Consider the following 14,066-nt stretch of genomic DNA (forward strand, 5'->3'; position numbering starts at 1 on the left):
GCCGAGACTGAAAGGCGCATTTCCTCCAGAAAATACAAGAAGAACTCCGCTATTGCTGGAATAGTGGCATCGAGTGGAGAGATACTCCTTCCACGACACCAACCACAAAAGACTCGCCACTTCGCCTGGTAGACCCCTGCGGATGACCTACGCAGGAGTCCAGACATACTGTTCGCAACTTGCTGCGAAAATCCTCTCTCAGTGAGGAGATGCTGGATAGTCTCCAGGCGTGAAGTCGAAGCGAAGCTACAGCTTTGTGAAATATGTTGGCGTGTGGTTGTTTGAGTAGCTTGTGTCGTGGAGGGAGTTCTATCGGAAGCTCCGTTAGGAGTTGCAGAAGGTCCGGAAACCATTCTGCGTGATGCCATAGCGGAGCTATTACGGTCATCAAGAGATTGACCGATATTCTGGTCTTGTTGAGCACCCTCCTCATCAGACAGAACGGGGGAAAAGCGTAGACATCGATGTTGTCCCACCATTGTTGGAAGGCATCTTGCCAGAGAGCCTTAGGGTCTGGGACTGGGGAGCAGTACAGCGGAAGTTTGAAGTCCAGCGCTGTAGCGAACAGATCCACAGTCGGGGAACCCCACAAAGTCAGGACTTTGTTGGCTACTTGACGATCCAAAGACCACTCGGTACTCACTATCTGCATCGCTCTGCTCAGACTGTCGGCGAGCACAATCCTCTTGCCTGGAATGAAGCGAGCCGAAAGTGAGATCGAGTGGACTTCGGTCCATCTCAGTATCTCTACTGCGAGATGGGATAGCTGTTCTGAAAAGGTATCTCCTGGCTTGTTGATAAAAGCCACTACTGTGGTGTTGTCGCTCATCACCACCACAGAGTGGCCCGCCAGGTATTGTTGGAACTGTTGAAGAGCCAGGAATACGGCCTTCATCTCTAGCAGGTTTATGTGGAGGTACTTTTCTGATTCTGACCACAGGCCTGAGGTCCTGTGGTTCAGAACGTGAGGCCCCCACCCTTTCTTTGAGGCGTCCGTAAACAACATCAAATCCGGGGGAGGACGAGAAGATCCACTCCCTTTCATAGGTTCTCGTCTGCCACCCACCACTGAAGGTCCGTCTGTTCCGCAAACCCCATAGGGATCATAGTGTCCGGGGAATCGTGACCTTGATTCCACCGGGACTTGAGTTGCCACTGGAGAGATCTCATTCTGAGGCGACCATTGGGAACTAGACGGGCCAGGGATGACAGGTGACCGAGGAGACGTAACCACGATTGGGCTGGAAGTTCTTCTCGTCTGAGGAAAGGCCTCGCGACCCTCCTCAGCCTTGCTATTCTGTCGTCTGATGGGAAGGCTTTGTGGAGATTGGTGTCCATGATCATGCCTAGGTATACCAGTTTTTGAGTGGGCAGCAGAGAGGACTTCTCATGATTTACCATGATCCCTAGATCTTGGCAAAGTCCCAGAAGTTTGTCTCGGTGATGAAGAAGGGATGCCTCCGAGTCTGCTAGGATCAGCCAGTCGTCCAGGTAACGGAGGAGACTGATATCGATCCTGTGAGCCCATGAAGATATTAGGGTGAATACTCTGGTGAACACCTGCGGTGCTGTGGAGAGACCGAAACACAGCATCTTGAACTGGTAGATCTTGTTGTCTAAGCAGAATCTTAAGTACTTCCTCGAAGACGGGTGGACTGGGATCTGGAAGTATGCATCCTTCAGGTCCAGTGTGCACATGAAGTCTTGTGGTCTCACTGCAAGTCTGACCGTGTCTCCCATCTCCATGCTGAACGGGGTCTGCTTGACAAACCAGTTCAGGGCTGAGAGGTCGATGACTGGTCTCCAGCCTCCACACGCCTTCTTTACAAGAAAGAGTCGACTGAAGAAGCCTGGGGACCCGTCGACTACCTCTTGGAGAGCGTCCTTCTTCAACATGGTCTCGACTTCTGCCCGAAGGGCTTGCCCCCTTGCCGATCCCATGGCATGGGAGCTCACCGACACTGGATCCGCTGTCAGGGGAGGTAGAGATGTCGTGAACGGGATGCAATATCCCTGACTGATTACTGAAATCGTCCAGGGATTGGCCCCGAGTTGCTGCCACCTTCTCACGCAACTTTGTAGGCATCCCCCACTGGTGGACATGCAGGGGGACTGCCAATCCTAGCGTTTGCGGCCACGGCCGCTCCCTCTAGGATTCTTTCCTCCCCTAGAGGACTTTTTGCCTTTCTTGTCCTCGACAGGAAAGGGCTTAGACACCTTTGTCTTTGCTGCAGCTGCCTTCTTCGTACTCTTGACAGGACATGGTTGCTGGGTAGCTAGAGGTTTGTAGGGCCTCGATGTTAGGGCCTTATGGAGAAGGGAATCCTGGTTGGACTTCCTCCACCTCTCAGCAGCCTGCTCCACGTCCTTAGGCTTAAACAAGTTCTTACCGAGGACGGAAGAATGTCTGAGCCTGCTAACATCGGTACTGGGGACCTTTTGGTGGAATCTCTCAGCCGCTGCGTCCCGACGTTTCAGGATAGAGTTAGCCCACAAGCTCGAGAGTTGGTGGGCTAGAAACTCGATGGTACGCGTGCCTGAGAGCAAAAAGGTCTCCAAGGCCTTCCTGGTGCTTTCTTTGGACAAGTCCTCAGACCGCACCAGGATGCCCAGAGACCCTAGCCAGATGTCCAGCCACGAACTTGCCTGCATGGCACACTTCGCCACCTTCTCATGGCTCAGGATCTCTGTTGCCAAATACGAGACATGCCGGTTGGAGTCTCTCTCTAGAGGGACTCCCCCGGTTAGCTCTTCCAGAGAATGGTGCACTGGAAGAGCTAAACAAGTCTCCTCCAAGATCTATAAGTACCTCCTCTGATGGACGCGAGGAGGTGGGAGGAGCTTGTTACCGGTGCTGGATCGGCTGGAGGAAGCAAGCTCAGAGAGCTGGCCTTCGACCTTGTCTCTGGCACTCTTTAACCCCGTGACCAGGGAAAAGCCGCACTGGCCCTCGAGGGTTTTTGAGTACCGTAGACTCTGTCCAAGACCGTGTCCTTACCCTCACGAGGGGGAATCTCTGGATCCGGAAACCCATTGAGACTCCTCATGAGGGTCAGAACTTGCCCGAACGCATGTTTTGACTCCTGCAGCTCTCCTCCTGAAGGGCTGGCAGCAAAGTCTCCTGTCCCCAGAGGCTCTTCCTGGGGGGACTCGTGGACGTTCTCCGAGGGTTTGGCTGGCTTCTGTCTAATCCTCGATGAAGACTTAGGCAAAGTCTTCGAGTCCTTCGACTCCCTCGTGGGAGGAATACAGGACTCCAGCAGTGATGGTGGAAGGCTCTTTTCAACCCCTACCCGAGAAGACTTCTCGGGGCGAGGTGGGGTTTCCCCCATTGGTGCGATGGGGGAACGACCCGCCTCACCCGACTCCCCAGAGGACGGGAAATCCTCGTCCGCAGGGGAGGGAGAGAAAGTCTGGGGGGGAGAGGGAGCCTTCCTCAAGGACTTCCGAGGAGACAAGTTTCACCCTTGGAGAAGTTACCACGGAAGGAACTCATCTCTTCCTCTTCAGGGGAGACGAAGCCGCCACTGCTTTGTGACCAAGTCCAGAGAATACAGGCTTAAAAGCCTGCACGAGAGCTCTGACGATGGTACCAAAACAGGGCTGCTGACTGACAGTTGCGCTGTCAGACACTTCCTCTGGAGGGAAGGGGATCGTTCGATCCCTAGGAGGAGTCACCAAACGAGGGTTCGCCTGAAAAGATGCTGAAACAGAAGAAGAAGAGTCCTTGGACCTATCCGGAAACCTTTCCTCCTCCGGCGAGCGCGCTGTTCTGCGCTTGCGGGGTGGGGAACGAGAAGACGATGACCTGGCCGCGCGATGTCCTGTGGCCTCACGAGTGTGAACGAGACGACGATGACCTGGCCGCGCGATGTCCTGTGGCCTCACGAGTGTGAACGAGACGACGATGACCTGGTAGCGCGATGTCCTGTGGCCTCACAAGTAGGATCGCACCTATGATTGATTGATTGATTGAAAGTTTTCTGGCATCCTGACATCTAAGGTCATTGACACCGATAGCATTTATTATATATGAAAAATAAGAGAATTCAATTAAAACCATAAAAGTTAAGAAGTCATTACAATAGTTAAATAGTTTTCAGAAGACCTGCTTCTGAAATAAACCTAAAAATTCCGCTTGCATAGTAGGACACATCATGTCCAAGAATCTTGGCAAGGATGAACCTGCCATCCTCACCTCGAGCCTCAAACAGATATCTATTTCTTAAGTTAGTAAAATTAGGGCATTCGGTCAACAAATGCCTCACTGTTAAAGGTACTCGACAGTCCTCACAACACGGTTGGTGTTGGCCCTTCAGCAGAAACTCGTGTGTCAACCGTGTGTGACCAATACAGAGACGGCAAAGAGTCGTCTCCCATTTTCGGGGTATCATGTTATACCTCCAAAGTGATATGATATTTGTTACTTACCTCATTTTATTGCCATCTTGACTATCCTAGTGCTGTTGCCATTTATTACAAACCAATTTCTTGATGTAAGGTAGGAAATCATTACAGGGAATGGGATACCTCCTTGGTAGCAAATTGGATGCCGCATTCTTCGCCAGTAAATCTGCCTTCTCGTTCCCAGACACACCTACATGTGCTGGAACCCAACAAAATCGAACTGTTATACCTCTCCGTCCAATAATAAAAAGCCATTCTAAAATCTTTAAAACTAGAGAGTTACTAGAATTAAAAACTTCTAAAGCTTGAAGAACACTAAAAATTGTAAAATTACCCTCCTTTTCCAAAGCTATTTTCACAATAGCGGTTAGTATGCCATACAGTTCGTCAGTAAATATGGAAGCTGTTAGAGGAAGTGCACCTCTACAATTAAAATCATTACTATGTACTCCAAATCCAACGCCATCATCAGATTTAGAGCCATCAGTATATATAAAAGTCGATCCCCTATGTTCTTCAACATGTTCCATAAAAAGAGACCAGGATTCTAAGTCAGTCATATTCTTCTTAACTCCAATAAAGTATTTACAAAAAGATATGCCAGGTAATTTCCATGGAGGCGTTGATGATACCTTGAATGGAAGCACCTTAATTCTAATTATATCCAGATTGTTTAATAATTGTTTCACCTGAAACCCAAAAGGTTGAGGAGATTTTGGGTGCAACTCAAAGTAGGTTGAGTGCCTTACAAGGCTTGCAGTCTGAAAGGCTAGAGAGTTAGGGAGTCTTTGCAATCTAAACCAATACCGAATAATAGAGGATATTCGGTAAAGGTCTAGAGGCAACTCCCCAGCATCCACAAGGAGGCTTGAGATAGGTGAGGTTCTAAAGTCTCCTGTGGACAATCTTATACTAGCATGATGTATAGAATCTAATATTTTTAACAAGCTTGGGGTTACTGAGGAGTATATTTCGCATCCATAACTAATTTTGGAAAAAATCAAGGCCTTGTATAATTTTAAAATTGTATTGCAGTCTGCCCCCCATGATGTATGGGACAATACTTTTAAAAGATTCATAGCTTCAAGACATTTAGCTTTTAATGCTTTTAAGTGAGAAACCCATGTAAGCCTACAATCAAATATCAACCCTAAAAATTTAGCTTCACTTGCACATGGGATCCGTTGACCTTTGATGTATATATCCGGGTCTGGATGTACTCCCCGGATAAGACAGAAATGGAAAATTTTAGTACTTGTCGAGAACTTAAATCCATTCATATCGGCCCAATGGATAATTTTATCAATAGAGAGTTGTATTTTTCTCTCAACCATTGCCATTCTAGTCCCAGCAAATGATATGGAGAGATCATCCACAAATAATGTTGCGAGAACATCCTGGGGAATGGCTGAGGATATCCCATTAATTGCTAGTGCAAAAAGGGTTACACTCAGCACACTCCCCTGAGGAACTCCTCCTTCCTGGCATTTACTCTGTGATAGCGCTTCCCCAACTCTCACTTGTGAAAGAAATGACTGAATTAATAGTGGTAGCTCTCCTCTTAATCCTAACTCATGGATTCTTTTAAGTATACCGTATCTCCATGTGGTATCATATGCCTTTTCAAGATAAAAAAAAAGACTCACATGGTGCTGTTTGGAAGCAAACGCTTCACAAATGGAGGACTCAAGTCGTATCAGCACATCAGTCGTTGAGTGCATTTTTCTGAGTCCACATTGAATGGGTGATAAAATACCCTTCTTTTCAAGGTACCACATCAGTCTTGCATTGACCATCTTCTCCATAATTTTACATAAACAAGATGTCAATGCAATAGGTCGGTAGTTTGCTGCTAAAAACTTGTCCTTACCGGGTTTTAAAAAGGCTAAAATAATGGCTAGTTCCCAAACACTTGGATAACTATGATCATGCCATATTCTATTAATAATGCTTAAAATAAACAACTTTGTATTAAAATGTACATGTTTAATCATTGCGTATGGAATTCCATCGGGTCCAGGGTCTGTATCGTTGCAAGTGGAAAATGCCGAATCCTATTCTCTTTCAGTGAAAGGAGAATTATATGACTCTTTCCTTCCTGTTGCAAAATTTAAAATTTTCTTTTCTTCAATGCTCCTGTACTGGTGACCAGGAGCTGCTCCACTCTTGCACGATACATTTGAAAAATGGTCAGCCAGGGCATTGCTAACTTAAATTCCTTCAGTCACATACTGACCATTCACTTCCAACACGGGTGGTGGGTTTGGGGTGAATTTGCCTGCAATCTTTTTTACTTTCCTCCATACAGAAGATGGTGGTGTCCTACTATTAATGGAGGAAACAAAAGCCACCCAAGATTGGCGTCTAGCTTCTTTCATGGCACGGCGGAACTGTGCTCTACACTTTTTGTATGTTATCAAATTTTCCTCCGTACGGCGTTTACGCAATCTAGTCAGAGATTTTCTGGTGGCTCTGTGCAAGGCTGTTAATTCTGAAGACCACCACGGGACTGGTCGTCTTTTGAATATTCCTGTGGTTTTGGGAATCGAATTGATTCCTGCTGTATGGAGAGTTCCATTCAGTAGGTCTATGGCATCATCAATACTTTCAAACTGATCTGCACTCCCTTCGATTTCACATAGCTCACAAAATTTAACCCAGTCTGCCTTGTCAAGATTCCATCGTGGCGATCTTTGTAAAGGCGGACCCTTGTTGGTGTTGATAATGATTGGTGCATGATCACTAGTATGCCAATCATCTAATGTCCTCCAATCAAAATCAAGAAGGCAGTTAGAGCTTGCAATTGAAAGGTCAATGCATGACAAGGTGCCTGTCTGAACATGGAAGTGTGTGGGCTCTCCTGTATTAAGGAGTCCCACATCCTCATTCTCCACAATTGATGAGATAATATTGCCCCTTGTGTTTGCTAAAATGTCACCCCATAAAGGATGTCTACCATTCATATCTACCAGTAAGAGAAATGGTTGATTGAGTTGATGAATGACCTCTGCTAAATCATCATATAAAATATCATTTGGAGGCAAGTAGAGAGAGCATATTGTATATTTTCTTCCTATATCAATTTGTACAACCACTGCCTGCAGTGTTGTACATATAGACATAGGTATTTGGGGAACATCTCGACGAATGTACATGAGACTTCCACCATGGCTCCCTGCTTGATGATTATATGGTGTTCTATAGCTAACATACTCTCGAGGACTAGGAGTGTTAGTATCAAGCATACTTTCCTGTAGACATACAATTATGGGGGAATGTTCATGAATTAGGAGCTTAAGTTCTTCAAATTTCGCCCTTAAACCCTGACAGTTCCATTGCAAATTGAAGAGAAAACTATGGATTATTTCAGGAAGACATCTTGGATGAGGTCTTCCCATTAGCAGTTTATAATCTAACATTATTCCCTGTAGGTTTCTTCAGAGATAGTCTTGTTATGTTGGGTTTTACGTTGGTGTTTTTCTTTGTATCTTTTTTATCTATTTGTTGAGGGGGATGGTGGACCTCAACTTGAATTTCTGATTTATTTAAATTGTCTTCTGGTTGATCGGCAACATCAACAGACAAAACATCATATATATTTGATGTCATAATTCTAATATTTCTTATGGAAGGGGGTGAGAGAGATGATGGTCTCTCTCTTTTACGATTAATAGGTTGCGAGTTACCAGGTTTTTGTACCTTCCCCACTACAGGTACACCTGATAACTTGGTGTCAGGTGGAATCTCCATTAAATCAGGCAAGGATATGGCCTGGGAGAGGTTAGTAATATCCTTTGTAATGGGGGACAAAGGTTTGATAGTGGTGGGCAATGTCTTTTGGTTGATACTCAATGATAAATCTTTAGATGTTCTTGTCTTATGCAGCACTTTATCAATAGATGGTGAATTCCTTTTTCGAGAACTACCTACAGTAGTAGGTGGGCGAGATGATTCCCGAGGAACTTTTTCTCCTGTTTTTAATGTCTTTGCATAAGTATTAGATTTATTTAATAATCTCTTGGCATGCCCCACGCTTACATGTTCAATAATTGATTTATTGAGGGCAGCCTCTTCTAACTTATAAAACTGGCAGCTCCTATCATTAGATTTATGATTAGAGTTGCAGTTAAAGCACCTTTCCTCAAGTGTACATTCCCCATGGTAAATATTGGAAATTTTTTCATTATTGCAAACTTTGGAAGGATGTCCAAATTTAAAGCAATTATAACATTGCAGTGGCTTCTGCTTAAAAGGTTGAACTCTGATCCTTTCGTTTTCTATGTCTATGTAGAAAGGTACATTAGCATCCTAGAAAGTAAGAACAATCATTGATGTTCCAGGTACTTTATGTACTTTCCACACTGATAGAGGACACATAGCCAATATCTCCTCTTCGGTAAATTCATATAGATCCCTATTGAAAACCACTCCCCTACCATAGCTAAAATTTAGATGGGGTTTGATGTCCAATTTTATATCATCATTTACTGTCTTCAAATTGGACAGTATAACAGACTGTGTGTATGACTTGGCCTTTATCAAGTAACTTTTCTTCCCGAATCGAGATATATCTCCAGGTGCGATCGTACCTACCTTCCTCTGAAGAAATATGCAGATCTTGAAATAATTTTCCGTACCTCCTACAGATTGAGCAAGAAGCCACATTGGTGGTTTTGGCTTTCTTTGGGATGGCATATCTGCCTCTATATCTTTATCAGCCCTGTCTGCTGGTCTGTAGACATCCAGATCTTTAGGTGCCCCATCACACAGAGCACCCTTAACACTCATATTACCTACTTTAATATCAACAATATTATGGCTTGCATTAAATGCTTCATGACAATTAAATAACCAAGATTCCCAATTATCATCTGAAGTTTCATTCTAATTTCTTTTATTAATCCGTAACACTCAAATATTTTATGTAGCACATCATAATTAGCTTCTAAAGGGATTTGGGTAACGTACAGGACATTCAGTTTTCCTGTGTTGCCCAAATTACCCTTTTTCCGAATGTTTAAAGAATAGTCCTTTTTAGTTCCTACGTCGTCAACGGAGTTTTCTTTAAATGAATTGCCAGAGGTCGTCAACAGTGCCGGGGGCGAGTCAGCATATCCAGGGGAGGTGGGGTCATTGTCACAAGAATCCATCAGAATAAAGAAAAGAGAAGAGTGATTTTTTGAATAGTTTGATTTACCTGCTTGAGAACATTAAGGCATCACATGTTGGGAAGGAAATTTGCACTCTCCACTACCGGCACAGTGAGAGTATACTTCCCAGATGGTCCACTCCATACCCTACCCGAAGGATAGCATCAAAACAGATATAGAGGCACAGGTGTAAGCTGAACCCACCTGTTAGGACTGAGACCAAGAAACTATGGAATCATCCTCCCCATATCTGTAATGACGGGCTTCCGGCCAGAAGCCGAGAGTCCTACCCCAAGCATTGGACCCCCCTGGATTCCGAAGACCCAACACTTGAGAATAGTTCCGCCAAAAAGGTCCAAACCATCTTCGGGATGGTTGAGATCATCCAATACTCTCACAAATAGCTTTGAGCACAACACCTCCCAACCGTGACACCTTTCCTATTCATCAAAGCAGGCAGCAATACCGGATGTAGATACATCCGCCCAAGTGGCAATAACAGATGTAGAAACATCCATGCCATAAAGAAAGAAAGAAAAAAAAAATAATGATAAACATACATATATATGTAAATATATACACACATACATATGCGAAATTTTACTCATAGGGTTGGGACAGCAACATGAAGGAAAGTTTATAATATTAGGAGAAGGTTGAAGCAATATAAAGAGGAAGAAAAAGATAAGGAGAAAAATTTAGATTCGAACTGGGGGAGCAATTTCCCCAAGTTCGAGAGCCCTCTTGCCCGTCACCAAGTTTCAGCACGGGAATAGAATGCCGTGCTGAAGCTCAATGACTTCATTAAGGCATTCTCTCATTAAGAGGGTCGCGCCTATGATCGCTCTGGGGATCGCGCTGGCAATTGCAAGGGCGCGCGGGCGATGGGGCGTGGGCGAGCGATGGAGCATAGCAGCCTGGACAGGCGATGACAGATGGCGCGCAGAAGGCTGGATGAGCGCTAGCGCGCGCGAAGGCGATTGTTCGCGAGCGCAGGATTCTGACGAAGAGCCCGTGAGGGCAATAACGTTGGGCGCGCAGGAGAAATATCTCTGGCGCACGGGCGCGCATATCTGGATGAAGCAGTGGACGAGCAGGGCGCGCTTGCGCAACCTCGTGGTCGTGCGATGGAGACTGCACATGATGGCGCACAGGTGAGCGCTGGCGAGCAGGAGAAACTGGAACTACACCCAGATCCGGAGATCGTGGGTGTGCCTGGTGTGCGGGAGATCATGGGCGCGCATCAGAATGCGGGCGCACAGAAGTGCACTGTCGGGCTGGAGAGCGCTGAAGCCCTGGTGAGCGCTTGTGCGCTAACTTAGGGGACTCCAGGGCTGTGCGCTAGTGCGCAGTTGTACGTGAACGCTGGCGCGCTATATCAGGAACAGCAACCGTTGCGTGCTTATGCGCAGTTGCGCGTTGAGGCACTGGAGAGCGCTAGAGGACCGGTGAGCGCCTGTGCGCTATCTCAGGAACCTCCTTTAAAGTGCGCTGACGCACAGGTGAGCGCTGACGCGCAGGTGAGCGCTGACGCGCAGGTGAGCGCTGACGCGCAGGTGAGCGCTGACGCGCAGGTGAGCGCTGACGCGCAGGTGAGCGCTGACGCATAGGTGAGCGCTGGTGCGCTATAACAGGAACCAGTTGAGAGCGCTTGCGCGCTATTGCAGGAACTATTGCAGATGCGTGCAGGTGGTCGTGGGCGCGCAGGGGAACCCTGGTGCGTAATAACAGGATCAACTGCAGGTGCGACTATTGCAGATGCGCGCAGGTGGTCGTGGGCGCGCAGGGGAACCCTGGTGTGTAATAACAGGATCAACTGCAGGTGTGCGCACGCGCGCAGGTGAGCACTGGCGCTCTAAGACAGGAACATCTGCTGTAGGTCGTTGGCGCGCAGAGAGTACCTGGCGCTTAAGGGACTGAGACACAATTTTGTGCTCATGTCCCTTATGCCCCAAAGGGACCGTTGCCTGTTTAATAACAGGGTGAGAAGGCACCCACAGCGCATCGGCAGCCAGGAACGGTGACGGCAGGTCAGCAGGTCTGGAGGGTGGAAGGTCGGCGTGCCCTGTGTAAGGACGACCTTCCACCAAAGGAGATCGCGAACGATCTCCGGAGAGGTCCAAGGAGGTAGCTGGCAGGATCGGCAAACGACGAGGTGGTTCTTCTGCGGAGGACTGCGGAGATGACGAGCCGAAGAGGCGCCTCCTAACACCCTTGTGTGGTGAAGGAAGACCTCTACGGTGAAGGGCAAGGCGAGCTTTCCGCCTTGTACACCCTCTGGGGGCCGTAGGGTCAGTGGGCTGACCATCAGCAGTCCTTCGAAGAGGAGTCTCTGTGAGTGAACTCCCCCGAGGGGGAGAATCACCGGCAGGAGAGACCGTAGGACTTAGTTCCTCCCTCGAAGCATGTTCGGAGGGGGAAACTAAGCCTTCAGCTACCGCAGCAACACCAGGAACAGAAGTTTGAGATAACACATCAGAAGCCTCTGTCACAACAACGTTGACGATAGACAGAGGATCGATCTCTGCTACCGTCGGCGACTGTTTGACAGCTGCTCCCAACTTGATCATGTTAAACAGAGCTTCTTTGGAGGCGAACCCTGAAGCCCCAGGGAAGCCCAAATCTGTAATAAATCATTATTATTAACAGACAAAGAAATATCCTCCTCCGGGGGAGGAGGAGGAGCTGCCTCGCTATGGGAGGCAACTCCCTCTCCCACAGCCCGGGATCGGTCAACAAATCTACGGTATACGCTACCCCTCGACGGCTTCTCGGGAGAAACCGATCGAGTGGGAGCTTCGGAGGAGGTTTGGGCCACGGAAGGAGAGTCCTTGGGATTTTCTCTTTTCAAAGAAACCTTTGAAGGAGAAATATCCCATTTGGACTTCTTCTTCCGGCGCCGAGAAAACCTCTCCCACTGGGAGGTAGACCACTCCCTACACTCACCACATACGTTAGCATTATCACACCGTTGGCCCCTGAAATGAGGACACAAGGTGTGGGGATCCGTGTCAAACGCCGACATAAATGTGCCACAAGGGCGGTCAGGTAAGCCAGGGCACTTGCGCATAGCAGAGGCCAACTTCACATACACTCTGTAAAAAGAAAAAGCAAAGAAAGATTAATAATGGCTGATCAACAAAAGCGAGGGTGAAAGCAGACACGTCCGACCGTCACCCGAACCGATAGCAAAGTGAGCTAAATCACACGTGTGTGTGTGTGGGGGGGGGGGAGAGCAAGCTACCCCTCCCTAACCCCCGCTAACTAGCGGTGGGGTAGTATACCCTCGTTAAAAATCTAATGGCTCGTCATTTCAGCTACGCCGAAAGTAATTACCCATATTAAATAGCGTGGTTTGTATTTCAGTTACGGAACAACTGGGAAATTGCAAATTTGTTTAGGGATTTGACATGTTCTTAATTGAGTTTGGAAATTAACAGTCAATGTGCTCAACCATCAATGTAACGGTTCATTTCCAGCATCTCTTCATTATGTAGCAGTTTATTATGATATGGTAATAAGAATTAGTTTTTAAAAATGAAATTTACAGAATAGTTATGCCTGATCACCTTCAAAAGGAACATATTTACCAGGAAGTCCTGAATTAAAAGTTTGCTGTTCAACCTGATCTTTTGATATCTCTAGGTCTGGATGGTGTTTACTTAAACTTACTTGTTTACAAACAGGTGAAAACTATTACATTAAGAGGCATAAAATATGAATAAAAAATTTTCAGGATGAAGTCAGTTCATGACATGATATCTCTTCATAACACCTTGCTTTTTGAGCTTGAATTAGGTTATCCCTTTCTTAATTGACTATTAGTTTATGGAAATTTACCAATGACAACTACCTATTTGGAACTTTGGTAACAGTAACACTCCATTACATGTAGGCCATCCTTTCCATCTGTATTTGTTATTGTTCTGACAGTCTTGACAGCTCGTTTCCTGCATTGGAAAACAGAATTGATGGGCAGTTGAACGTCTAACTTCCTCTCTTCACCACAGGGTCAAATATATCAACTGGTAGTAGTAGATCTCTCATAGGCCCCTTTCAATCACAGCCTGTAAAAAAACTTATGTTACATTTCAATAAAAAAAAAAAGGTGAACGTAAGTTATAATTGTGAATGCATAATAAATTCAAGAATTATTATTTTAATATTTTTAGTGTAATTTACTAGCAGAAGGAAATATATATTGAAACACCTAAGCATTATAAACAATAATCAATGAGATATTGCTAACAAAAACAAGATAAAAGAATGCATGACTGATAAGAGAGACCAGCTATCCAGACGACCTAAAGAAATATAAGTACCACTTGAAAATTAATCTAAAGCAGGGAGGACATGGGTGAATATCTTTAAAGTTAAAACTCAGACTTCTGCAATAAGAATAAACTAAAAAAATTTGAGAAAAGTATTATCGATTATTCAAAAAGCTACATTACAGGATAGCTGGAAATTCCGAAAAATCATTAACAAAAATGGTCCACCTGTTGGCCT

At 46.1% G+C, this 14,066-nt stretch overlaps 1 long non-coding RNA gene across 2 annotated transcripts in view; it reads right to left on the reverse strand.

Annotated features, from left to right (window-relative positions):
* LOC137631991 (uncharacterized) overlaps positions 1-14,066 on the reverse strand; it is a 69,838-nt gene that overhangs the window by 15,002 nt on the left and 40,770 nt on the right. For both annotated transcript variants that reach the window (XR_011041976.1, XR_011041975.1), the window contains exon 2: positions 13,411-13,624. This is a non-coding gene — a long non-coding RNA (uncharacterized lncRNA). The remainder of the gene's footprint in view (positions 1-13,410; positions 13,625-14,066) is intronic.

Source organism: Palaemon carinicauda, chromosome 40, assembly GCF_036898095.1.
Source record: "Palaemon carinicauda isolate YSFRI2023 chromosome 40, ASM3689809v2, whole genome shotgun sequence".
In the NCBI taxonomy this organism is placed as follows: domain Eukaryota; kingdom Metazoa; phylum Arthropoda; class Malacostraca; order Decapoda; family Palaemonidae; genus Palaemon; species Palaemon carinicauda.